At 40.3% G+C, this 26,753-nt stretch overlaps 2 long non-coding RNA genes across 2 annotated transcripts in view; one reads left to right on the top strand and one right to left on the bottom strand.

Moving 5' to 3' along the window:
• Window positions 1-26,753, bottom strand: part of LOC112654867 (uncharacterized) — a 35,530-nt gene that overhangs the window by 4,360 nt on the left and 4,417 nt on the right. Inside the window, exons 2-5 of the long non-coding RNA XR_007402180.1 lie at window positions 10,367-11,478; window positions 8,790-9,854; window positions 7,024-7,140; window positions 6,168-6,335 (exon numbers count right to left, since the gene is read on the bottom strand). This is a non-coding gene — a long non-coding RNA (uncharacterized LOC112654867). The remainder of the gene's footprint in view (window positions 1-6,167; window positions 6,336-7,023; window positions 7,141-8,789; window positions 9,855-10,366; window positions 11,479-26,753) is intronic.
• Window positions 140-25,662, top strand: LOC125752507 (uncharacterized). Its single transcript, XR_007402182.1, has 3 exons — window positions 140-358; window positions 25,032-25,099; window positions 25,431-25,662. It is a non-coding gene; the product is annotated as an uncharacterized LOC125752507 (long non-coding RNA).

The following is a 26,753-nucleotide window of genomic DNA, read 5'->3' as shown; positions in this document are numbered from 1 at the left end:
TTACCAGTCTCCGTTGTCATAAGCAATGGACATCATTTCACCTTAATGTCTCTAGTGGGAGAAAACCAAAGAAATTACTATATATTCTCAATAAATGATCTCTTTGAAAACTGATTGTCCATAGATGCAACAGGTGAAGTTGTTTATAAATGGCTCCAATTTCATCAGGAAGTTAAGTGCTGGCTTCCTAGAAAAATCTCTTCCATGACACACACTTTTTTTCCCCTCTATGATAACTTTCTGAATTAATTTCTTCCACAGTTCAAAGTGGCTCGATAGTTCAACAGTTGTTGGAGATGGTCTACTTGTACCAAACTGAACTTAGCCCTTTACTATCTACTTCGATGTGTCTCACACGGTAATCCTAACCCTCTAGGTCTGTGGTTATCAAATTTTAATGGGCATCAGAATCACCAGGTGTGCTACTAACTGCAGAGTGCTGGGCCCTGCTGCCTGGGTTTCTTATTCAGAGGGTGGGGATGGGGCTCAGGAATTTGCATTTCTAACAAGTTCCCAGGTGATGCTGTCTAGAAACCCTTGTTAGATTACACCAACAAGTATTTCTGCATCAAGATTCACTGGAATTGAATTTACTTGAGTTGGATTTTTTTTAAGATTTTAATTTATATATTCATGAGAGACACACAGAGGCAGAGACGTAGGCAGGGGGAGAAGCAGGCTCCCCAGAGGGAGCCTGACACGGGACATGATCCCAGGATCCCTGGATCACAACCTGATGCAGATGCTCTGAGGCAGACGCTCAACCACTGAGCCATCCGGGTGTTGAGATGGATTTTTACAGTCCTGGATTATACCTAAAACACACAAGCACACACATACACACAAACAAAAAACAACAACAAAAAAAACCCCTAAAACACAGATCTATACCTTCCACAAAAATGAATATCCATAACCTTGCTGAACTCCTTCATTTAGGGAACAGAAAATGCAAGCTTTTGTCAGAGCCTCCTGTGAAAATTAGTTATCAACTGCTGATTAGTGCTCTGAAAAATAATGAGTGTTATTGTTGCAAGTAAGATTTTATTAAGCACTTTCCATTTAATAATTCTTCATCAGGCAGAACAAAGGATTTTCACTCCAGAGCAGGCCAGACCTGGTTCCGTTGCTTAGCAATGGGCTTCATGTACCATTACAGCATTGTGTTTTCCTCTTCAAACAGGGACAGTGTGCCATAGGTACTTTTTAACTTTATACCAGAGTGCTCCCATGAAAAAGGATTAATAGTCATTTTGTATTTAATCTAACAGACCAAAAATTCTCAAGTTGAGAAGCTCTCTTTTAAGATGTTTAAGTGCTCTTTACTCTTTCTTCAAAGTGAAGCTTTATAATTCACAATCCCTGAAGTAACCTCTGGAGGGATTCATCTTTCTGACAAAGAGCCATCAATCAGTTAATACATGTTGTAGACCGCCTTGTCCATGTTCAGCTGGAGCTGAACAAGTAGGAAATTCAAAAGATGCATAAAAGAATATCTGTGGACACATTCTGTAAAAGGAGCAGATCTAGATATTATGAAGACAGCGTCTCCATGAAATTTATGTTGCATAAGAAAGATGATTAACTTGGAAGAAACAGTAGCAAACTATATAAGACAGTATGCAATTAGCTACTAAATTATGAGGCACTCCACTGAAAGCCTTTTAGGCATTCAGAAAGGGTAGAAACTAATAGGAGCTGGCTTTTATCAAGTGCTTCCTACATGCTGGGCACTTCAAATGCATTATCTCTTTTAATGGTCACAACAGTCCCGTGAAGTCGGGATGATTATTATCCTCATTTTCAGATGAGGACACTAAGGTTAATTAGTTTGTGAGTAAACAAACCCAGGTCTAGGTTAAGTAAAGGAAAGCTTGGTGGAGTGTGGTTAGATAGAGACTCACCCATCATGCTGCCCTTTCTCCTGGCATCCCTCTGCATTACTCATAAATGCAGGGCCTAATTCCTACTTCCTCAGGGAAAAGACCTGAGCTCTAATTCATGCTTATAAACCATTGGGAATACCTATCTTTTCAGCCCTTTCAGCCAAATGAAAGTCTCCTGAGACAAAAGTAATGGAAGAAGGATCTCTTTGTATATTATCTTTGAACCATGAGTTCTGTAGAGTGATGCCTGATTTGCACAAAAGTGAGTAGTATGTTGACCTACAAATGCACACCCCATGTTTTTGTAACAGCAGAATCACATCGGCCTTCCGGATTTGAATTGTTCAGTATTTCTGTCCAAACAACCTTTCTCTTTGATTGCATCAACCACACTGTGGACCTATCCTGATGAACTTTTTCATCTTAATTATTCCTTGAATTTTATCTCCAGCTGTGTCTGAAAGTGCTCCAACTCTCTAAATAATGGTGTATCATTCTACCCCCAACACTTTGCCCCTATTTCCCATATAAATGTAGACAAACATAAGAAGATAAGTAGTTATGTTTTGCAGAAAGCTTTTGAAATAGAAGGTAAGAATGGCTACATCACCTCCCTGCCAGACAGATTAAGGGGGCTTACCAGGGCAAACCCAAATGCTAGGCCTACAATTTTGTCAATTATCTTAAAATATCTGAAAAATTTGTAGGAAGTAGAGATAAAAAAGCATAAATGGTTAATATTTAAACGACTACTGAGCCTTGGGTTAGGAACAAGGAATCCTGAATTCCAGAACTGTTTCTGTCCAAGTTCTGAGGCTTTCAGGGTCTATAAAGTACAAGGGACAAGAATGAAAAAATCTGACATTATCCAGCACTGTCTGGGATACACTGAAATAAGAACTCTCATAGGCACCCAGTGGGTTTCTTCTACAAGCAAGGAAATCATCAAGAGAGTGAAAAGGCAGCCTATGGAATGGGAGGAAATATTTGTAAACCATATAATTTACAAACAGTTAATACCCAGGATATATAAGGAACTCCTAAAACTCAACAACAAAATAAACAAATAATTCCATTTAAAATGATCAAAAGACTTTAACAGATGTTTCTCCAAAGACGATACACAAATAGCCAACAAGCATATAAAAAAAGTGCCCAGGGATCCCTGGGTGGCTCAGCGGTTTAGCGCCTGCCTTTGGCCCAGGGCACGATCCTGGAGTACCGGGATTGAGTCCCAAGTCAGGCTCCCAGCATGGAGCCTGCTTCTCCCTCCTCCTGTGTCTCTGCCTCTCTCTCTCTCTCTCTCTCTCTATGTCTATCATAAATAAATAAATAAATCTTTTTTAAAAAAGTGCCCAAAGTCAGTAATGATGAACAAAATGTAAACCAAAACCAAATGAGATATCATACCTCATACCCATTAGGATGGCAAAACATCAAAAAAAAAACAGAAATAACAAGTGTTGGTGAGGATGTAGAGAAATTGGCACCCTCATGCACTGTTGGTGAGAATGTAAAATGGTTCAGCTGCTACAGAAAACAGTATGGAGGTTCTTCAAAAATTAAAAATAAAATTACCAAATGATCCAGCAGTCCTACTTCTGGGTATATATCCGAAGGAACTGAAAACAGGATCTTGAAGAGATATGTTTACATCCATGTTCATGACAGCTTTATTCACAATAGAAAAGAGGAGGAAGCAACCCAAATGTCCAACACTGAATGAACGGATAAACAAAAGGTGGTATTTACATACAATGTCATATTATTCAGCCTTTAAAAAGAAGGAAACCCTGTCATATACTACAACATGATGAACTATGAGGACATTATGCTAAGTAAAATGTGTCAGTCACAGAAAGACAAATCTGTATGACCCCACTTACATGAGGTATCAAGTAGTCAAATACATAGAAACAGAAAGTAGAATGTGGTCACCAGGAGAGGAAAATGGGGAGTTGTTCATTGTATGTAGAATTTTAGTTTTGCAAGATGAAAAGATTCTAGTGGTGCCTGGGTGGCTCAGTTGATTAAGCATCTGCCTTCATCTCAGGTCGTGATCCTGGGGTCCTGGGATCCAGCGCTGCATGGGGCTCCCTGCTCAGCCGGGAGTCTGCTTCTCCCTCTCCCTCTGCCCCTCCTCCCACTTGTGCTCCCTCTCTCTCTCTCTCTCTCAAATAAATAAATAAAATATTTTTTTAAAAAAGATTCTAGAGATTTGTTGTACCACATTGTGCATATAGTTAACATTACTGAGCTGTACATTTAAAGATGGTTATAATAGTTCTATGTTATACATTTTTTACAAGTCATTTTTAAAAACATGATCCATGTAAGCAAAATAGATGTTAGACTTCATTAAAAATCCTCGGGGATCCTTGGGTGGCTCAGCGGTTTGGCGCCTGCCTTTGGTCCAGGGCATGATCCTGGAGTCCCGGGATCGAGTCCCACGTCGGACTCCCTGCATGGAGCCTGCTTCTCTCTCTGCCTGTCTCTGCCTCTCTCTCTCTCTCTCTCTGTCTATCATGAATAAATAAATAAAACCTTTAAAAAAATTAAAAATCCCCTAGCGACAAATTTTTGTTACACAAATAACATTGAAATTTAAAAAAAAAAAAAGAAAGAATGGTGAAACTATGGTAAAAGAAGTAATTCATATAAACCACACACAACAGTGCCTGGAACACAGCAAGTCCCAGTAAATAATGACTGTATTATATTATGCTGTTACTGGCAAGGTTTATACAGCAGTTTGTGTTCAAGTAATGAACCAACTTCCTAGGTTAGAACAACTTTCTTGAAACGACTAAACTTTCTTTAAATTCTGAGGGGCACCTGGGTGGTTCAGTCAGGTAAGCATCTACCTTTGGCTCAGGTCATGCTCCCAGGGTCCTGGGATCCAGCCCCACATTGGGTTCCCTGCTCAGCAGGGAGTCTGCTTCTTCCTCTCCCCCTGTCCCTCCCTGCCCCGCTCATGCTCTGTCATGCTTTCTCTCTCTCATAAATAAATAAATACATAAATACATAAATACATAAATAAATACATAAATAAATAAGATTTATAAAATGCTGTTTGAAAGCCCCAATTCTAAGCATCTAAACTACAGAATGCTTTTCAAGTGCACATGAGATATGTTTCTTAAAGTTTTTTACATGGATACTGCCCCTCCCAAAAAAGTGGGAAATCAACCTATCTAAATGTGCATAAATCTCAAATACTTATGCTTACCAGAAGATGGCAAATTTGATGTGCATTTTGAAAATACATTCTATATGTATATATTTACTCACTTGGGTTGTGGATACACAGAGTCTGTTATAGTATTTTCTGTGTTTTGTGTATGTTTAAAATGTTTCATAGTTTATAGTCTAAATATTAGAGTGTTAATATTAATTTCCACATGCATTTTTATTACTCAGTGAGACTCATAAGTCACCCCTCTTGAAAGCCTTCTCAGAGGCTTCCGGAAGTTTGTCTTCCTTGGGTTCCCTAGGCACTTGTTTTAGTCCCCCATTGTCAGTTATTCTTATTTTTATGACTCAGGTGTGAGCTGTTAGATTCCCAATCGTAGTGACTGGCACTTATTCACCTTTGTATCCTATCCAAAGCTTAAGGCCAGAGTGGCTATATTAGTATATGCTTAATAAACATGCAATAAAATAATGAGGCTAAATTTCATATTCCATAATTGCTGATGAATTGTGATGCGGCTCCTCATAAAGATGAGGAAAGAAATTGATACCAAATAAGGTATAGTCATGAGACAATACACCTGAGAAATCCAATTTATTTATCAAATCCGCTAAAGCCTAGATCTCAATCTGTCTTAACTTGGGCTACCATAAGAAAGGACCATATACTGGGTGCCTTGAACAACAGACATTAATTTCTCACCTATCTGGAGGTTGAGAAGTCCAAGGTCAAGGTTCTGGCCAACTTGATACCTAGTAAGATCCCTCTTCCTGGCCACCTCTTTACTGTGTCCTCACATGACAAAGACTGAGTTCTGATGTCTCTTCTTGTAAGGACCCTAATCCCATCATGAAGGCCAACATTCAAGACCTAAGTAAATTCCAATTACTTCCTAAAGGTCCCGCCTCCAAATACCACCACCATGGATGTGAGGGCTTCCACATACAAATTTGGGATTGGAAGGGGGGTAGACACAAATATACAGTCCATAATATCAGTCCTCACTTCATACTCCACCTGTGAACATTATCGCAAAATGAGCAGACTGAGTATAGGCTCTGGGGCTACTACCCAGCCCAGGGTCTCACCTCTGGGCGAGGCAGGGAGAGGACAATGGTTGCAGAACTGTATGGCTTTTTTCCTGGCGATGTGTTTCTAAAATCTCTTCCACATCTGAGTGCCAATGGATTTTAACACTTAACACTTGGTAATTCACTTCATAATTCTCATCAGCTTGTCATCGATTGCTCTCATGTCTAGATAATGGAGAATTATAGAATTTTGCATTCAATTACAGAATTTCATAATCAATTACACAGCCCTTGAGTGGTCCACATCTCCTTCATGCAAAAGTCATTTCAATGTTTTAATTATTGAAAAATCTCAGTAAGGCAAAGAAAAAGTGATTTGATATGTTCATTTCCTATGGTTTAAAAAAAAATCCTACCGTAAGTGTAAATTGTTAGCGTTAGATCTAGATAAATTGTTGTAAAAATCAATTTAATAGAATTAGCAATAATTACAAATCTAAATAACTGTTTCCACATAAAGGTTGGTTATGTTAACATAACCAGGTAGTTGTTTATTGCACCAAGGGGTGCATAATTATTCATTATCTGGGAGATGATGCTGTTCAACATTGTGTTGATGGGCATCATAAACCACATTATAAAAGGAGACATGGTTCATTTATTTAAGGCTCCGTGAAAGGCAATTCTGAATTTTTGTCCTGAAACGAAGAGGATTCTTTTTTTATTTTAAATCATGAAATAAAAAACTGTACACTTTCCTCATTCAGAATTTGAAGCTCCTGTTTGAAAGATAAACTTCCAAGCCTCCCATTGCCAAAACAAGCTTTCAGAAGGCCCCCACCACCACCACACACACACATACATACATGTTTACTCAGTTCCCATAAACCTAGGATTCAAACCAATGACTCACCATATTAGTTCTTCAGCAATAGACTGATACTTCTTGCTATTGCTGTCCAGAGTTCTGTAAGTCCAGTCTTAAGAGACCATGAGAATTTCTCCCAACTGCAAATTCAATCTCATAAAACTGGATGAGAATTATACAAGGACTCATTAACATAAGGCTCACTGTCAAGATGAACAAATCTGTAATTAGTCGGTTGCTTTTTTTCCTCCAGATGAGGAGTTTTTTCCTCCATAGCCCCTCAAAGCATCTTCTGCTTAAATAATGATGACATTGTAATGGTCACTGTAAAACTGACTCAAAAGCTAGCCAATGGAAAGTATATTGAACTAATAGAAAGTAAGCTGAGCTTTGGACTTGACTGCCTGACTTATTCTGGAGAAATCTCTTATTCCATTCCCAAGCTGCCTGAATTCTCTAACCCATAACTTTCCAGTCTTTAGAGGTCGTGTGCACTGTGACCCACTCTTCCCCCTAATCTTACTTATTACTGCAATACACACAGCCACACTGTATGCAGACACACAGCCTTGGGCTCTTCAGGGTTCAGAAAATAAAAGTCACTTTTAAAAGGACATGTATCTAGGTGTAGTTTATGAAATAATGTGATTGAGCAAATCACAGTAGAAATACAATGACAATAAATACTTGAAAAATGTTCATTCCCATTAGTAATCAAAGACATAGAATGACAATAGGGAACTATCTGTCACCATCAAATTAGAAAAGCCTTTTAAGGGGGCTCTTAGGTGGCTTGGTTGATTAGGCATCTGACTCTTGATTTTGGCTCAGGTCATGATCTCAGGGTCTTAAGATCAAGCCCCACGACAGGCCCCAGCAGGCTCTGTGCTGGGAGTGGAGCCTGCTTAAGATTCTCTCTCTCCCTCTGCCCCCCCCCAACCCTGCTCATACACTCTCTCTTCCATTCTCTCTCTCTCTCTCAAAACAAAATGAAAAGACTTTTAAACATGTGAATATCCTATTCCAAGTAAGGAGGTAACTTGGCTCCTATAAGACAACTACTCTCAAATTTTCCTTAATAACAAAAAGCAAGGGGCACCTGGGTGGCTAAGTGACTGACTTGATTTCAGCTCGGGTCATGATCTCAGGGTTGTGAGATCAGGTTTGGCTCTGCGCTAAGCATGGAGCCTGCTTAAGATTCTCTCTCTCTCTCTCAAAATAAAAATTTTTTAAAAGGCATTTTTTCTGAGGTATTGGATGTGATAGGATACATCTGGATGGTCTAAGCCAATCACATGATCTTGCTACCCTTGCCAGCACCTGGTTTCTACATATGCATGTGATACAATTTTGTCTGTCAGACATAGGGAGAAATCTTCTGGGAAGGGGAAGGGAGGGTTCCTAGGAATATTTTCCACTTTCTGAGAAGGCTACCCAAGACAGTAACTATCATTGATTTCTTGCCTTTGGATCCTGTTTGCATACCCCTGGACCTAGCAACTATATTTCTAGGTCTTTATCCTAAAGAAATCATCAGAGGTATGCAATGGTTTACATCCAGGGCTGCTCATGGTAGAATTATTTACTGTAATGAAAATTAGAAATAGTCATAAACATCTAACAATAAGTTTTGTTAAATCAAGTATAGGACATCCACCCATACGGTATGACATATTCATTCAAAATTATATTGCAGATGAATAAGAAATTCCTTATGCTGTGTTGTCAAGAAAGACAAGTACAAAATCAAAAAGTTTTGGAAATTATGTATATGTATGTGACGTGTGTGTGTGTGTATTATACATACATACCTCCTGGAGGGTGAGATGATGGGAGATTTTTCTTTTCTTTTTCTTTTTTGGTGTTTATTTTCCAAAGTTCGCAATGTTAGGGTTTTTTTGATTATTGCAATTAGAGGGAAAAAGATATTAAAAAAAAAAAAAAGCATCGGTAGGTGTTGTAACAGAGCACAAAGAAGACACAGCCTAACTGTAATTCTAAGTGTGCTAGTCCTGAAAGGTGTGCTGGAGCTGAGTTCTGATATCAGCCAGGATTCTTTGCTCATAAGGGAGAAAGGATATTTCAAGCAGAGGGAGAAGCGGAGCAGAGCCTGAAAACTGAGCCTTTGGGGAACATGGCCTTTTCAGGGAAATACTCATAGTTTAACCCGCTTAGAGGCTGTGGATGGAGCATGTGATAGGACCCAGTGGGAGATCACACTGGGGAGAGCCTCTCCCAAAGGGCCTTGCAAAGCAAGCTTTGAATCTTGACTTTTATCTTTTAGGCAGTGGGATCTGACAATGATATAGAAAATTATTTCCATGGAAAAGCAGACATTTCTGTGCTACTTTTTTGTTTTGTGATATTTGTTGTATGCTTTTGGGAGAATCAAACTTCTATTTTTTCTACTATACATTGCAGCACCATCCTGAGATCACTTTGTGGACTTCCTGCGTCACGCTTGAAGTCCAATGCACAAGAAAATGATTCCCACCCTTCACCTACTGCAGATGTTCTCATGGCCTGCATGTCTGGTGTAGCCCACAGGCCAGAACACTGCAGCCTCACCACTCTGGAAGGGCGATATTGTCACATTGCATAGTTTGAGGGCAGCTCGGAAAGGCTACCCAGCCCCAATAAGTAAATTAGTTACCTGATGACTGAGAAGCCAAACAAATCCTTAGAGATTCATTCTTTGGAAGTATATAAGAAAAAGAGTTTGTCTCTGCTCTGCCCATGTTGCTTTTCAAAAAGGTTAACAGTGGGGCACCTGGGTGGCTCAGTTTCAGCTCAGGTCATGATCTCAAGGTTCTGGGATCGAGCCCTGTCAGGCTCTGTGCTCAGCGCAGAGTCTGTTGGATATTATCTCCTGCTTACTAAAATAAATAAATAAATAAATAAATAAATAAATAAATAAATAAATAAAAATCTTTTTTAAAAAACCACCAAACACATTAACAGCAAGTATGGGGCACTGGGTAAACATGATTTGAGTGGCTGCCAAGCACCACTTTTCTGGAAATTACCCCTCCTTATCCCACAGATATCCTAGATTGATGGTTCAGAGATTGACACCTGTTTTGAGCTGGACTTAACCCAGTTCTCTCAAAGGAATTTGAAACATGAAATAAATGTTTTTAGTTGCCAACAAGCTGTTCTCTTGAATGGAAGAGAGGTCACCTTGGTTGCTATTGCTGGTGGCCAATTTCCCTCATGAATAAGAAAGCAGAGAAAGCTGGTACACAACAAGAGAGACAGATGATGGGGGGTGGGGGGGTGATAGGGGGAAGCAAGCTCAAGGTATGGTGTAGTAGGGAAGACTACTATAAGAAACTGTCCCAAATCTCTGTGGCTAAATAAACACAATGAAAGTTTATTTCTTGCTCACACAAAGTCCACTGTTAGTGCTGTTGGTTTGCAGCTCTCTGGCACAGCTCTCTCCAGGTGGTGATTCCAGGACCCAGGCTCTTTCATTCCATGTAGTGTCTCCACAATCTGGTAGTTTCAAGATCCCCCTGGCATCATCCCATCCCATCCCAGTCATGAAGAGAGAGAACAGAAGAATCACACGGGACATTTTGTAACCAGGTCTACAAGAGGGGTATATCGCTTCTCTCCATGATCCATTGGGCAGAACTCAGGTAGTTCAATCGAGATGCCAGGAGGGCTAGGAAACAGAACTTCACTTCCTGTCTCTGAAGGAGAGCAGAACCAGATATTGGTCAGCACTGGAAGGATCTGTTAAAAGGGAGAGAGAGACTCTCTTCATTTCCCACAACCCCTCAATCTTGCCTTATCTGAGGCCTCATTAGTCAAACCCAATATCCCTTCCTCAGGCTTGCTCAGTTGGTCTTTATTTACAACCCAAGGAAAAGACTAATAAATAATCACAACACTTTTCAGATCACAAAGCATTATGACCACTCTCAGTCTCATTCAATTTTTACATCAAGCCTGGAGGATAACAATTATTACCGTTCTCATTTTGTTGATGAAGAAACAGAGTCTCAAGAAAATTATATCAATTGCCTGTGGCAACCTGGACAGTCAGGACCTTCCAACTCCAAAGCTGAGCTCTCTCTCCTCTCCACTGTGTGTAAGAACCTCCAGGAGGAAGGAAATCACACTCCTAACTTCTTAGGATAAGGGGTTTTTATGAGCTTCCTCAGGATCCTTGCATTGTGGAGTAAGGGCCTCCAGATGTCAGCGGGAGGAAGGGTAGCTGTGAACGAAATGAAGGGTGCAGAGAGGAGAGTCCAAAAACAGCGGACTTCCTTAGCTCCTTCCCAGTTTTACAGAGGCTGTGCTGGGAATTCAGAAAGAAAATTTGATCCAAGGACCCCTGGGTGGCTCAGTTGTTGAGCGTGTACCTTCCGCTCAGGGCGTGACCACGGGGTCCCGGGGTCGAGTCCCGCGTGGGGCTCCCTGCATGGAGCCTGCTTCTCCCTCTGCCTGTGTCTCTGCTTCTCTCTGTATCTCTCATGAATACATAAAAGAAATCTAAAAAAAGAAAAAGAATTGTAAATGGAATATGCAGACATTCACATTCCCTGAAAGTTAGAGCCTCTGTTCTCTTGCCCCATGTTTTTAATTTCCAGTGGAAGCAGAAATGACCAAGAAGTATTTTGGGGAAGGAACTAACATTTATTAAACACCAATTATAGACCGAGCATGGTGCTTGAAACTCTGTTTATATACATCATCTCATAAACTTTTTTTTTTAAGATTTTATTTATTTATTCATGACAGACACAGAGAGAGAGAGAGAGAGGCAGAGACACAGGCAGAGGGAGAAGCAGTCTCCATGCAGGGAGCCAGACATGGGACTCGATCCTGGGTCTCCAGGATCACACCCTGGGCTGAAGGCGGCGCTAAACCACCAGGCCACCAGGGCTGCCCATCTCATAAACTTCTAACTACAACATTCTGAGGTATTATGGCCCCATTTTCCAGATGAGGACACTGAGGCTCAATGACAATAAGATGCTTGCCCAGAGGTCAATAGCTAAGTGTCAGAGTCCAGCAGAGCATGTATTTTCACCATTACTCACCGGGTTCCTCTCTCTGCCTGGAGGCAGAACGAATGGCTGTAGAAACTGAAATGCGGACAACCCCTCCTCTCAGAATCCCTCCTCCCACTGTTGCCACATTCATCACCTGTAGTGTCACCTTCGTGCTCCAGGGTCTGTCCCACCTAATCCTGAACTCTCTTAACAGCTCACATCAAAATTATTATACTTGTCCTTTCCAGGAAGCCCAGAAAGTCACTTCGATGTGCCAAGTTAGAAGAGAATTTATCTGATCAAATAATACATAGTTATCAGCGAACAGATGAGGACAAAAGAACAAATCCCCTGCAGGATACCGATGATGGCCCTGTGTTTATTAACAACCCGTTACAGATTCTCCTGGTAGGAATTTCAAGTCTGCTAACAGGATTGCTCAGCAGAAATCTGGTGGGGTCTCCCACTTCCACTATCCGTAAAGCATTCCTTTTGTAGTAATTACCAGTTCAAGACTATGATGGTTAAAAAAATATATGTATGTATCTGGTTCCCAACAGCCACAAAGACATGAAAAAGACAAAGACTCTCTGTACCGGGTTGAACAGTGCCCCTCGTGTTCCCACTCTCAAATTCATGTTCACCAGAAATCTGTAAATGTTACCAGATTTGAAGATAAATCTTTCCTAAACGTGAAATCCTACTGACTATGTGGGCCCTCATCCAGTGCCTGGTATCGTTATAAGCAGGAAATCAGGACACAGACATACACACAGTGGGGAAGGCGGCCTCATGAGAAGGGAGGCAGGGTTTGGAATGGAGCAGCTATGAGCCAAGGAGCACCAAGGATTACAGGCTACCACCAGAAGCTAGAAAGAGGCGATCTTCCCTTCAGAGAGAGCATGGCCCTGCTGGCACTGATTTCAGACGTCTGGCCTCCAGAACTGTGAGAGAACAAATTTCTGTTGTTTTAAGCCACCTTATCTGTGGTTCTTGGGAGCGGCAGCTCTGGGAAATGAACACACCTATCACATTCCTTCAGTGAGACAGTCCTTCTCATGTAAAATGGCTGTCCAAAGTCATGCTCAATGCAACCTCTCATCAAATACCTAAGACTCTCCATCCTAAGAGAAATCTCAATGGGATTGGTGGTGGAAGGGGCAGTTGAACAGTTCGACACTGTGTTATCTGGAGCATGTTGGGCCCCAGCAAGATGGCAAGCCACCAGGCCTGTGGGGGGCGGGGGGCATGCCCAGGGAAGCCTGCATTGAGCAGAAATTGAAGGAGGCAAGGAAGTCATCCCGGCAGGCAGAAGACTCCTCCAGACAGAGGAGTAAAATGCAGACGTGCAAGGACTTTGGGAGGGAGCGTATCTGGTGCCTTGAAGAACAAGAAGTCCTGGGGCCTGGATCAGGCGAGCAGTGGGGCATGAGTGTGGAGCCACCAGACCCCGAGAGGCCTGTGTGGTCTGTGGAACTCATGTAAACACTGTGAGAAACTCTTGGCAGAATGAGGCCAGTCAGAAGAAGAGAGGATTTTTTGAGGAGTTGGCTTCTTCTCACAATACCCTGGGTGGATTTTTGCCTGCCTGATGCCACTAGAAACAGAGAAAAGCAGCAGCACCAGCTCTGCAGTGCCAGCTGGTGGGCAGGGTAACACATTGGCAGGTGGCCTTGGAGCTGGCTGTGTGAGGAGAAGCAAACAACAGGTGCAGGTGGACCGGCCAGCACTAGGTAGGCCCTCCTGCTCTCCTGCCTGCTTCCCCTCCCCTGGGAGAGAAAAGCTCTTGGAAAAAGGCTTGAATGTAGGGCAGAAGGGATGAGGTTCCCCAGGAGACAGGTGACCTGCCCCCTGTGCCATAAGCAGGAGACAGCCAACATTGCTCAAGCTTGTACTAGGGGACTGAGAGTGGGAGGCAAGGAAGTCTCCGACCTGGGGAAGGAGATCTGCCCCCTCCCAGGACCTGACCCCACCGCACCCCAAGACCTGACAGCTTCCCAGTGCAAGTACATATTGCCAAATATGATGAAAGTGAAAAATGTAAATTAAGAGATGAGTCTCACGTGTATGAATGGAGACAGAGTTCTCTAATATCAGATATAATGAGCAAAGAAAGAGCCATTTAAGAACTTGTGTGAGGATAGTTTGGAGGGAAAATAATAAAATCCAATCCTTCTTCACTCCCTACAATAATTTTTTCAGGTGGATTAAAAAGATTAATGTTAAATGAAACCAAATAGCTAAATAAAGTATGATCATTTCTTGTATCTTAATTTGGGGAAGGACTTTGTAAGCATAAATCCAGTAAAAGAAATATCATAAGGGGAAAAAATGGATGCATTGACTTCATGAAAATAAAATCTTTGAAAACTCATTTTATCCAACAAGGAGATATTAGAAAAATCAGACACCAAAAATAAATAGGAAAGAATATTTGCAACAAAAACTACAAAAGAAGAATATCTACAGTATATTAAATAGTTATGAAATAGGAAAATAAGCCTTTCTAAGAGTTGGGCAAAAAAATTCTTTCACAAAGAATATACAATTGGCTAATAAACGTGAAAAAACATTCTTAGTAGCAATATAAAAATGCAAATTAAAACTGAAATTTTCCATCTACTAAATAAGCAAGCTAGCACACTCATACACTCCTCTTGGGAATATAAATTGGTCCTATTTACTGGAAAACAATTTCAAACTCCATGTCAAGAGACTTTTAAATTTTCATAAGTTGTGACTAAGTAATTCCTTTCCTAAGCACCTGTCTTTAGGAAAGAAATCTACACATTCATCAAAACAGGAATACTAAATTTGGTACATCCATACTGGGAACAGTAAAGCTCCATGAGAACATAGTCTCAGCATCCCCAGGGCCTGCCACACAGCAGGGACTCAACAAATGTTGGTTAAATGACTCTGAAATTCTACGTGGCTGTTAAAAAAATAAATTCAAATTATTAAACAGAAAGATCCCCCAGACATATGTTAAGTGACAAAGAAAACAAGACAAACAACAGGACATACAGAATGCTCCCATGATGTAAAACTAAAACCATCACCCAAACAAAAAACATATTCTCTCTGTCTCTGTGTCTCTATCCCTGTGTGTGCGTGTCTGAGCATGTATTTATAAATACATAGACAAATACATGAAAAGGTATATACACCAAGCCAATAAAAAGGATTATGTCTAGAAGGAGATGCAGATGCTCTATAAAGGGGACTTTGTGTTGTCTGAATCGTTTTGGATATAAATATATTCTCAGATGAATTGTATATTTTAAAAAACAATGTTTCCTAAAGGATGTGTATATAAAGACATTTTAAAAAATTTACATTTTTCACTTTCATCATATTTGGCAATATGTACTTGCACTGGGGAGCTGTCAGGTCTTGGGGTGCGGTGATGATGATAGCATCATTCATTACAATGATAAGTTGAAAATAATCCCTTAGGAGAATGGTGAGATGTGTGTTAGCCATGGAATATCATGTAGGCATAATAAGTTATGCTTTCTGAGGAAGAGTTGACAGGAAATAACATGGGACATTATCAAGTGAAAACAGCAGCAGCAACAACAAAGATTCAATGCAAAAAATATAGGCTCCCTTTACCAGGAACACCAAAGGAAATTATTTAAGCTGAAAGCAAGTAACCTTACAGAATAATTTGATTCCATGCACAAAACACTAAGAGAAGCAGAGAAGGCAATTAACGCAGGTAATTGTAAGGAGGATAAATGTATATTTCTTCTCTTATTATTTATTTAATTTTTTTTTTTTAAAGTAGGCTCCAGGCCGAACATGGGGCTTGAACTTAAGACCATGAGATCAAGAGTCATATGCTTTTCTGATTGAGCCAGCCAGGTGACCTTCTCTTAACTTATTTTAAAAGAAATTGTAGGGATCCCTGGGTGGCGCAGCGGTTTGGCGCCTGCCTTTGGCCCAGGGCGCGATCCTGGAGACCCCGGATCGAATCCCACGTCAGGCTCCCGGTGCATGGAGCCTGCTTCTCCCTCTGCCTATGTCTCTGCCTCTCTCTCTCTCTCTATGTGACTATCATAAATAAATAAAATTAAAAAAAAAAAAAAAAAGAAATTGTATAAAACTATATGTACATATACATTCTATATATATATAGAAAGAGAGAAACCATTGGACAGCAACAGAGGAGATAAGTGGGAAAAACTTTGTACTAGAGTAAAGAAACGACATCAGATGGTACCTCACATCCACAAAGAGATGAAGAGAACCAGAAAGGATAAATAAGATGGTTAATATAATAAACTCTATAAATATATTCTTGTAGTATAAACATATTCTTTATAATGCATATATGTATATATTACATATGTACATATAAATAATATTTATATATGCTACAAACTCAACAATACATTATAATTATTATTTTATAAACTCATATCTTTTATAGAAGTTGAGAGACAAAAGGATATACATATACACATATATAAAATGTATAAAATATATACATACACATATATTAGATGCATGTAAATATGTAACACAATAATAGCACAAGAAAGGGGAAAAGGGTAATAGAGATACGTAGGAATAAATTTTCTATTTGTCATTATAATTGTTTGTATAAATCTTAAGTCTATTCTGATAAGCTAAAGTATATATGCTAAGACTGAGGGTAACAACTAAGAAGATAAATCGAAAAATGTGGTGAGGAAAATCATTAGAGGAATTAAAAAGTTAAACTAGAAAATAAACATTTAATGCAAAAGAAAGCAATAAAGGAGACTAAAGGAACAAAGAAGACATGAGTCAGGAAAGAAAGGAAAATGTCAGACATGAATCCAACAATTTCAATAATAACAGTAAACGTGAATAGATCAAACAATCCAATCAAAAGGAAGAGATTGTCAGAAAGAATTAAAAGAACAAGATCCAAATACCTGCTGTCTGCAAGAGACACACATAAGATTCAAAGATACAAATAGAATGAAAGTAAAAGGATAGAAAAATAAATACCATGTGAATGACAACCATAAGAAAGCTGGAATGGCTAATATCAGACAAAATAGATTTTAAAACCAAAAACAATGTTAATAGAGATACAGACGGGTGTAGTATAATGATTACAGAATCAATTCACCAGGAAGATATAATAATAAAATTATAAATATAAATATAAAAAATAAAAATATAAACATATTTTTGCACTTAACACAGCCTCCAAAAAACACAAAGCAAAAATTGACAGAATTGAACAAGGAAATAGATAATTCAACACTAATGGTTGGAGACTTCAATACCCTTCTTTCAATAATTGATAGAACTAGACAGAAGATCAACAAGGAAATGGGACTCTTGAACAGCTCTATAAATCATCTATGCCTAACATCTATAGAAAACTTCAACAATAGTAGACTACATTCTTCTCATGTGCATCATGGAACATTCTCCAGGATATATATTAGTCTTTTTTTTTTAATTTTTATTTATTTATGATAGTCACACACACAGAGAGAGAGAGGCAGAGACACAGGCAGAGGGAGAAGCAGGCTCCATGCACCGGGAGCCCCATGTGGGATTCGATCCCGGGTCTCCAGGATCACGCCCTGGGCCAAAGGCAGGCGTCAAACCACTGCGCCCCCAGGGATCCCTATATTAGTCTTAATAAATGTAAAAAAGATTGAAATCATACAAAATATGTTCTCTGACCATAAATGGAATAAAAATAGAAACCCATACTAGAAAGAGTAACAGAATTTTAGTAAAATTGACAAATATATGGAAATGGAACAACATGTTTTAAATAAGTCAAAGAAGAAATCACAAGGGAAAACCAATATTTTCAGAAGAATGAAAATGAAAGCCTAACATTTATGGGTGGCAGCTAAAGCAGTGCTTTACAGAGGGATTTATAGCTATAATCACCCATATTGGAAAGGGGGGAAACCACATCTCAAAGCTGTACCCCAAACTTATATCTTAAGACACTGGAAAAAGCAAAACAAACTAAATCCAAACCAAGTAGAAGGAGAGAAATAACTAAGATTACAGTGGAAATTAATAGAGATAGAGAATACAAAAACAATAGAGAAAATCAACAAAACCAGGAGTTGGTTCTTTAAGAAGATCAACCACATTGGCCAATAATTAGCTAGACTAACCAATAAAAAAAGAGAGAAGGCTTAAATTACTAAAATTAGGAGTGAAAAGGGGGACATTGCTACCAGCATTAGAAAAATAAAAAAGTACTATAAGAAAATACTACCAACTACTGAATGTAGATGAAATGGATACATTTCACAAACACAAATTACAAAATTGATTCAAGAGGAAATAGAAAATCCAAATAGTCCTATAATAAAGAGATTGAATTTGTGTATTAATCATGTATTTTTTAAAGAAAGGTTTTATTGTTTGAGAAAGAGAGAGTACTTACAAGCAGGGGGAGCAGCAGAGAGAGGGAGAAGCAGGCTCCCCACTGAGCAGGGAGCCCAACGTGGGGCTCGATCCCAGGACTCCAGGATCAGGACCTGAGCCAAAGGTAAACGCTTAACTGACTGAGCCACCCAGGCACCCCTTAACCATGCATTTTTATTTTCTGTATTTCTGATGCTTTGATAATCTGGAGCCCTGTGGTACCTAGAGAGAATGCCCCTTCCAAATTAGCCAGTCCTTACAGATAATAACTTACTCACCTGTGAGTGCACCTTTCATATGCAAACTAACAAATCCAAAGTCCGTGCCTCTACCATCTCTGCTATTGGGCTCTTATACTCTGGGCCACTATTTCCCTGCCCTAATCACCCCAGGTCCAGTTACCAGGCAACTAGGAACAACCCCTATGCCCCAGAGCCTTCTAAAATTATTCAAATTAGCCAATCCTAAACCTCCTTACACTGCCTTCCATGGAAACCATTAAAAAAGTTCCTGCCAATGTGTTTACCTTGATCTCTTTGTCTCCTGATTGACCCTGTTGTTTTCCCTTGTGTGTAAGACCTTGTGAACTGTGAGTAACAAACTATCTTTTCAATGGCAATTACCTCTTTTTTTTTTTTTTAATTTTTATTTATTTATGATAGTCACAGAGAGAGAGAGAGGCAGAGACACAGGCAGAGGGAGAAGCAGGCTCCATGCACCGGGAGCCCGACGTGGGATTCGATCCCGGGTCTCCAGGATCGCGCCCTGGGCCAAAGGCAGGCGCCAAACCGCTGCACCACCCAGGGATCCCTGGCAATTACCTCTTGATCTAAGAGCCTTACCATGCTTGAATGATAATAAAACACATGTTTTAAAACATTTAGTAATTTTAAAACTACCCACAGAAAACCCCACATACAGATGGCTTCACTGGTGAATTCTACAAATATATTTTTTTTAATTTAAAAAAAATTTTTTTTTAATTTATTTATGATAGTCACACACAGAGAGAGAGAGAGAGACAGAGACACAGGCAGAGGGAGAAGCAGGCTCCATGCACCGGGAGCCCGAGGTGGGACTCGATCCCGGGTCTCTGGGATCGCGCCCTGGGCCAAAGGCAGGCGCCAAAGCGCTGCGCCACCCAGGGATCCCTACAAATATATTTTTTAAAGATTGTATTTGTTTCTTTGAGAGAGAGTGTGTGCACAAGCAGGGGGGAGCGGCAGAGGGAGGGAGAAGCAGACTCCCTGCTGATCAGAGAGCCAAGTGACAAGGGGCTGGATCCCAGGTCCCTGTGATCATGACCTGAGCCAAAGGCAGACACTTAATCAACTGAACCACCCAGGTGTCCCTCCCTGAATTCTACAAATATTTAAAGAATCAATACCAATTCTTCACAAAGTCTTCCACAAAATAGAAAAGGAGGAAATAGTTCCCAACTCATTCTATGAGGCCAGTATGACCTGGAAACCAGACAAAGATATAACACAAAAGAAAACTATAGACTAATATATCCTTTATGAATATAGATGCAAAAATACAGACAAACATTTGACAAAATCCAACACCCTTTCATTAGTTGAAAAAATACTCCATAAACTAAGAATAGAAACTCTCTAGCTAACAAAAGGCATCTATGAAAAACCTACAGCTAACATGACATTTAATGGTGAAAGACTGAATGTTTTCTCCCTAAGACCAGGAACAAGACAAGGATGTCCATTCTCACTTGTATTGAACATTCTACTGCAATGAATCAGGCAATTAGGCAAGGGGAAAAAAATAAAAGCATTCATATGGGAAAGGAAGAAGTAAAACTATATTTGCAAATGACATAATCATATGTAGAAAATCCTAAGGAATCCACTAAAAATTATTAGAACTAAAAATTGAGTTCAGCAAAGTTGTAAGATAGAGTATCAGATATAAAAGTCAATTGTATTTCTGTATTCTTGAAATGAGCAATTTGAAAATGAAATCAAGAAAATGGGGATCCCTGGTGGCTCAGAGGTTTAGTGCCTGCCTTCGGCCCAGGGCACGATCCTGGAGTCCTGAAATGGAGTCCCATGTCGAGCTCCCTGCATGGAGCCTGCTTCTCCCTCTGCCTGTGTCTCTGCCTTTCTCTCTCTCTCTCTCTCTGTCTCATTAATAAATAAATTCTTTAAAAAAAAAAAGAAATCAAGAAAATGATTCCATTTATAATAGCATCAAAAGGAACAAAATACTCAGGAATAAATTTAACAAAGGAAGTACAAAGTAGATAGCCTGAAATTTATAAAATACTGCTGAAAGAAATTAAAGAAGATCTAAATAAATGGAAAGACATCCCATGCTCATTGATCAAAGGACAATACTGTTGGATATGGCAATTTTAATCCAATTGATCCACAGATTAAGTGCAATCCCTTTTGAGATTCTAGCTCACCTCTGCAAAACTTGATAAGCTGGTTCTAAAATTCATATAGAAGTTCAAGGGGACCAGAAAAACCAAAACAACCCTGAAATAGAATGAAGTTGGAAAATTCACACTTCTCAATTATAAGACCATGCAAACTACAGTAAGCAAGGTAGTGTGATTATTGGTACAAGAACAGATATACAGACCAACAGAATAGAATTGAGAATCTGAAATCCTTACAATTATAGTCAATTTAATTTCAACGAGGTGCCCAAACAATTGGATGGAGGAAGAATAATTCCTTCAACAGACGGTACTGGAACAACTAGATATTCACATGAAGGAAAGAGGACCTTTATCTTACACCATTTACAAAAACTAACTGAAATGGATCAAAAACCTCTAAAATATAAGAACCCAGGATGCCTGAGTGGCTCAGTCAGGTAAGCAGCTGACTCTTGATTTCAGCTCAGGTCGTGATCTCAGGGTTGTAAGATCCAGCCCCACATCAGGCCCCATGCCCAATAGGGAGTCTGCTTGAGATTCTCTCTGTCCTTTTCCCTCTACCCCCTCCCCCTCCTCACCCCCACTCTCTCTTTCTTCCTAAAATAAATAGATAAATCTTTAAAAAAAGAGAGAGAGATAAAACCCTTGGAAGACACTATAGGTGGAAATCATCATTATCTTGGATTAGGCAGTGATTTCTTAGATATAACACCAAAAGCATAGCCACAAAAGAAAATATAGATAAATTGGACTTCACCAAAATTTGAAACTTTCATGCTTCAAAGGCCACTATCAGGAAAGTGGAAAGACAACTCATAGAATGGGAGGAAACATTTGGAATTCATATATCTAATAAATAAATTGTATTTGAAATATATAAAGAACTTTGACAATGCAATAACAAAAAGACAGATAAACCAGTTATAAATAGGCCAAGGATCTGAATGGGCATTTCTCCAAAGCAGATATGTAAATAGTCAATAAATAGATGAAAAGATGTTCAACTTTATTAACCATCAAGGAAATACAAATCGGGATCCCTGGATGGCGCAGCGGTTTGGCGCCTGCCTTTGGCCCAGGGCGCGATCCTGGAGACCCGGGATCGAATCCCACGTCGGGCTCCCAGTGCATGGAGCCTGCTTCTCCCTCTGCCTGTGTCTCTGCTTCTCTCTCTCTCTCTGTGACTATCACAAATAAATAAAAATGTAAAAAAAAAAAATTTAAAAAAAAAAAAAGGAAATACAAATCAAAACTACAATGAGATACCACTTCAAACCTGCAAAGACAGCTATAATCAAAAAGGCAGATAATAATAATTGTGTGTGAGGATGTGGAGAATTTGGAGATCTAATACATTGCTGGTGGGGATATAAACTGATGTAGGCCCCTTGGAAAAAAGTCTAAAAGTTCCTAAAGAGTTTAAACACAGAGTTACCACACGACCCAGGAATTTTACACCTAGGTATACTAGCAAGAGAAATGAAATGCATTCTCATGCATGAGAATGTCCGCATGAAGAAGTATACAAATGTTTGCATCAGTATTATTCATGACAGCCAAAAAGTGGAAACAACCCTAATGTCCATCAACCGGTGATAAATTAAATGCAGTATATTCATGCAATGGAATATTTCAGCCATAAAAAGGGATGAAGTACTGATATAGTATAATGTGGATAAATCTTGACAATATTCTAAGTGAAAGAAGCCAGACGCAAAGGGCTGCAGAATGATATATCATATGATTCCATTTATATGAAATGCCCAGAATAGCCAAATCTCTAGAGGCGAAGTATAGATAAGTGATTGCCTCTGGATACAAGGGAGACTGACATTGAGATCGAGAGAGCAATTGCTGTACCAGAGGTGCATACAAGGTACAGTGCTGGATCCAAAGCTCTGGTGCAATTTGGAGAGGTGGAGAGGCCAGAGAAATTTTTTTTTTAAATGCTTGATGTTGGATGTTGAAAGACAAATAGGTGTTCTCCAAGCAGAGGAAGTAGAGAAGAGCATTCTAGGAAGGGGTAGCATGTTCAAAACTCTGATGTGTAAGGCATTGGGCCCACTTGGTAATTGTGTGATGAGTTGGGTACACCGGGATCGCAGAGTGTGTCGGGAGGTTTCAGTGGGGGTGGAGGCAAGTCAGCAAGATTAGGCTGGAGAGGGGTACCACACTAAGGAGTTAGGACGGAGCATAGTCTGCAAAGATGTATCTGCATTAGAGCCCGACATTGCCTTAAGAAGGCTTCAAGGAATATGCTGTTAAGGCAAAATGGCAGCTGTGGGATAAGCAAAAAGAGGCTCACTTTACTTTAAATGCTCCCTACAAAGACTTAAGCAATGATCTCAAGCTGTAAAGAGCCAAGTCCCACAGAACAGTTTAACAGCAGGGCTAAGTATTTGCAGCAGTGTCCACCCTGGGTGCCTCTCATGTCTCTTATCGCTTTCATCAGGCCTTTTCCTTTTAGTTACTGAGCATCTTATATTTTCAGGGACTTTTTTAAATAATAAAAAAGGATTGCACCGCTGACTCTGTTAGTCTCATTACCAAATGATTTCACACACAGGGTTTTGATGCCAGAAGAGCTGAAGGTAGCAAAGCAACTGATCCGATGGGCAAAAGAATAATGATATGCCCTTCTTTTTCATCAAGGAATTCTTAACCTTTGTGAAGCTGAATCCTGAATTTAATACTCTTGGTTAAACCTGGGACTTGGTTAAAGATTAATAATCCAAGGTTTACGCCAATTATACGAACTAGGAAGCTACAAGTGAAGACATGCACGGAGAAAGCAGAGATTTGCTACTCTATGACTGAGTAAACAGAACTCTATTTTTTAGAGTCTTATTTTGTATGTGTGTGTGACACATCCACAAAAAAATTAAATAAATAAAAGAACTAGTAAGGCTACATGAGTCACTGAGGATGTTTTAAACTATTTGGCTCCCCCAGGAGATGGCCAGAGAGCCGGTGAATGATTCAGCATGGGAAATAACCAGTAAGAGCAAATGCCAGCAGTGAAGGGATCTGAAAACAACATCAGAGGTGGGGAAGAGTGGGACCTTCACTTGCTACTGAGAATTTTAAAAGGTTGATCTCAGGGGATTAGTGAAGGACTGGGCTCTGGCCTGCTTGTTGTAAAGGTAGTTGGAAAAGAATGATACAATTGGAAAAGAACGATAAGAAGCATCTGTCACTGTCATTGCAAACTCAAGAAGGTTCTAATCACCAAGAAACCTCCTGTTGGGTCTTGTTTTGGGGTTCCGTCTTTAGCATGGAATCAGGAACAATTTTACCTATAAAGCTTCTACTTACTACAGCTTTTCCTCCTTGGTTTATGAAATGGCATGCAAGCCCTGCTAAGAAATTCTAACAATCTCTGATGTCTGCAGCTATTCATGCCCTGCTCTGTTATTCTCATACAAAACAATGCCCTCCAGACTTGTTTGGGTGATGACTACCTGGAAGGTTATGCCCATGCCCCTGGATAGTATCTTAAATGGCATCTTAGGTGTGTACCTAGAGACACAATAAAGATGGCTTGGTGCTGTTGATTATTCAGGTAGGAGTAAATATCTTAATTGAGTTTCAAACTCTAAACAGCAAAGTCATCATGCCACTTTCAACCTCTGTAGGGCTCCTTTCTAAAGAACTCAAAGTGATTTAAAACAATAACTAACGTCAACAATAAAACCTTTCCTAAATTAATCAGGCCTCCACCCTCCCACAAGACAGAAAATTTAGTAGCTGTCATTTGTTGGATGCTCATTATGTGGCAAGCAGTATTCCAACCCTGTATTAGTTGTATCACTTTGGGTGAATTATATATTCTTTATGAGCTTCAGTTTACCGGTAAAATGGGGGGAAAAATCTTCCTTAAGAATCACAAATTCGAGGCAGCCTGGGTGGCTCAGTGGTTTGGTGCCACCTTCTGCCCAGGGCGTGATCCTGGAGACTGGGGATTGAATCCCATATCCGGCTCCCCACATCCGGCTCCCTGCATGGAGCCTGCTTCTCCCTCTGCCTGTGTCTCTGCCTCTCTCTCTCTCTCTCTCTGTGTCTCTCATGAATAAATAAATAAAATCTTAAAAAAAAAAAAAAAAGGAATCACAAATTCGGTTGCCCACAGGTAGCTTAGTAAGTGGTGGGAGCTGGGTGTAGGCACTTGAGTAATTACTAGGTGAGCTGTACCTGGCATTCTTGGTAGCCTTCTCGCCAATGTTGTCTCTTCTTTCCTGCAGGCAGATCCTGCCTTCCCACTTAGAACAGCAGGAAGTGCGAGCCGTGCTCCCTGGCCACAAGGGTATTGGTAATATGATCCATCCTGAACACTTGTGAGCTGGGGGGTGGGGATGTTGGGGGTGGAGGGGAGTTAGCTGGGTTTTTTTTTTTTTTTTTCTTTAAAGATTTTCCCTTATAAGATAAAGAAACCAATGTAAAGGTATCCTCTCCTCTTCTGGACGTTTGTGTGCTTCCATGTGACATATAAGCCTTTGGGATATTGGTAGAAATGAGGAGGAACACCATGGCTGACGTGCTTGAAGATCCCAGAGTGGAGAGGCAGGGAGCATCAGCGTTGGGTGAGCAGCATGGTGGGGGGTGCCCAAATTTTGGACTTCCTCTACATTTTTATGCCACAGTATCAACGCTGGAACTACCTTACCTGGGACTTGACTGAGGTTACAAGCTCTGCTTGAAGTGACTGTTAGCTGGGTATCCGTTTCATCCCACTGTATCGTGCTGCAGAGTGCATTCCTCCCCTGAAGAAGTGGGCAGCATGCAGCTCCTGCCGGTTGCTGCCAGACCAGGAGTCCTCAGGAGCAGCCAGGACTTCAGATTTTTATATAAAACTCCAGATTTAAAAAAAAAAAAAAAAAACCTCCAGATTTTTTAATGTTGGCTCAAATTAAAGAAATATGTGCAAGCCAAACAAAACACATTTGGAAGTTAAGGTCGGCCCATAGGTGGACAATTTTCAACCCCTGATCTACCTCAGAGAGTTGTAGGAACTAAATTAAGTGAGTTTAAAATCAGATCAGTAATAATAATAGCAGACACTCATATGGCACTTCGTATGTCCTGGGCAGCATTCCGCTTGCTTTACCAATCTAGTCCTCATGTGTAACCAAGTCTTACAAGCACGTCACAGAGAGACAGAGCTATGATTTCCACTTCACAGATAAAGTAGGGAACAGAGAGCCCTCTCGTCTTACCCCATCAGGCCTAGGGGCCGGGATGGCTTTCCCTGGGAGCCTCCCTGTGCCTCACTGGTCCCCTTAGCCCTGCCCACATTTCTGTACATGGTCCTTTTGTTAAATTATTTTTGGTTATATGCTTTTTTGAGTTTGCCATCCACTGCTTACTGGGACACTCACTGGTGGAAAGGGTGAAGAAGGCAGATGAATCCTTGCCCTCTTGGGGTGTTCATTCTGGGAAACAACTATACAAACAAGATAGCCACGGGTACCGTGAAGAAAACTAAGTAAGGTAACATGATTGCAGAATGGTTGAGAGAGGCTACTTGAGGGGGTGACATCTGTGCTGAGAGAGACATAAAGGCTGAGGGAGAGCCAGCAATCCCAAAGTCTGGGAGACCCCTCTTCAGGCAGATGTACATATATAAAGGCTTTAGGGTAAGGACAAGCACGGAAGTGCTGGGAGAATGAACAGAGACCAGGAAGGCTGGAAATTGGTGAGATGGGAGAGAGTGCGGGGAGGATGGTCATGGATGCAGAAGGGACCAGTCAATGGTGGGCATGCTGGGATTTGGGCTTTAAGACTATTAGGAATTCTTGGAGGGCCTTCACATAGGGGAGTTATTTGAGTTGGGTTTTTTTTTTTTTTTAAGATTTTATTTATTTACTCATAGAAACACACACACACAGAGAGAGAGAGAGAGAGAGAGAGAGAGGCAGAGACACAGGCAGAGAGAGAAGCAGGCTCCATGCAGGGAACCCGATGTG

Source organism: Canis lupus, chromosome 15 (assembly GCF_003254725.2).
Source record: "Canis lupus dingo isolate Sandy chromosome 15, ASM325472v2, whole genome shotgun sequence".
NCBI lineage: Eukaryota > Metazoa > Chordata > Mammalia > Carnivora > Canidae > Canis > Canis lupus.
This window is presented reverse-complemented; position numbering and strand designations above follow the sequence as displayed.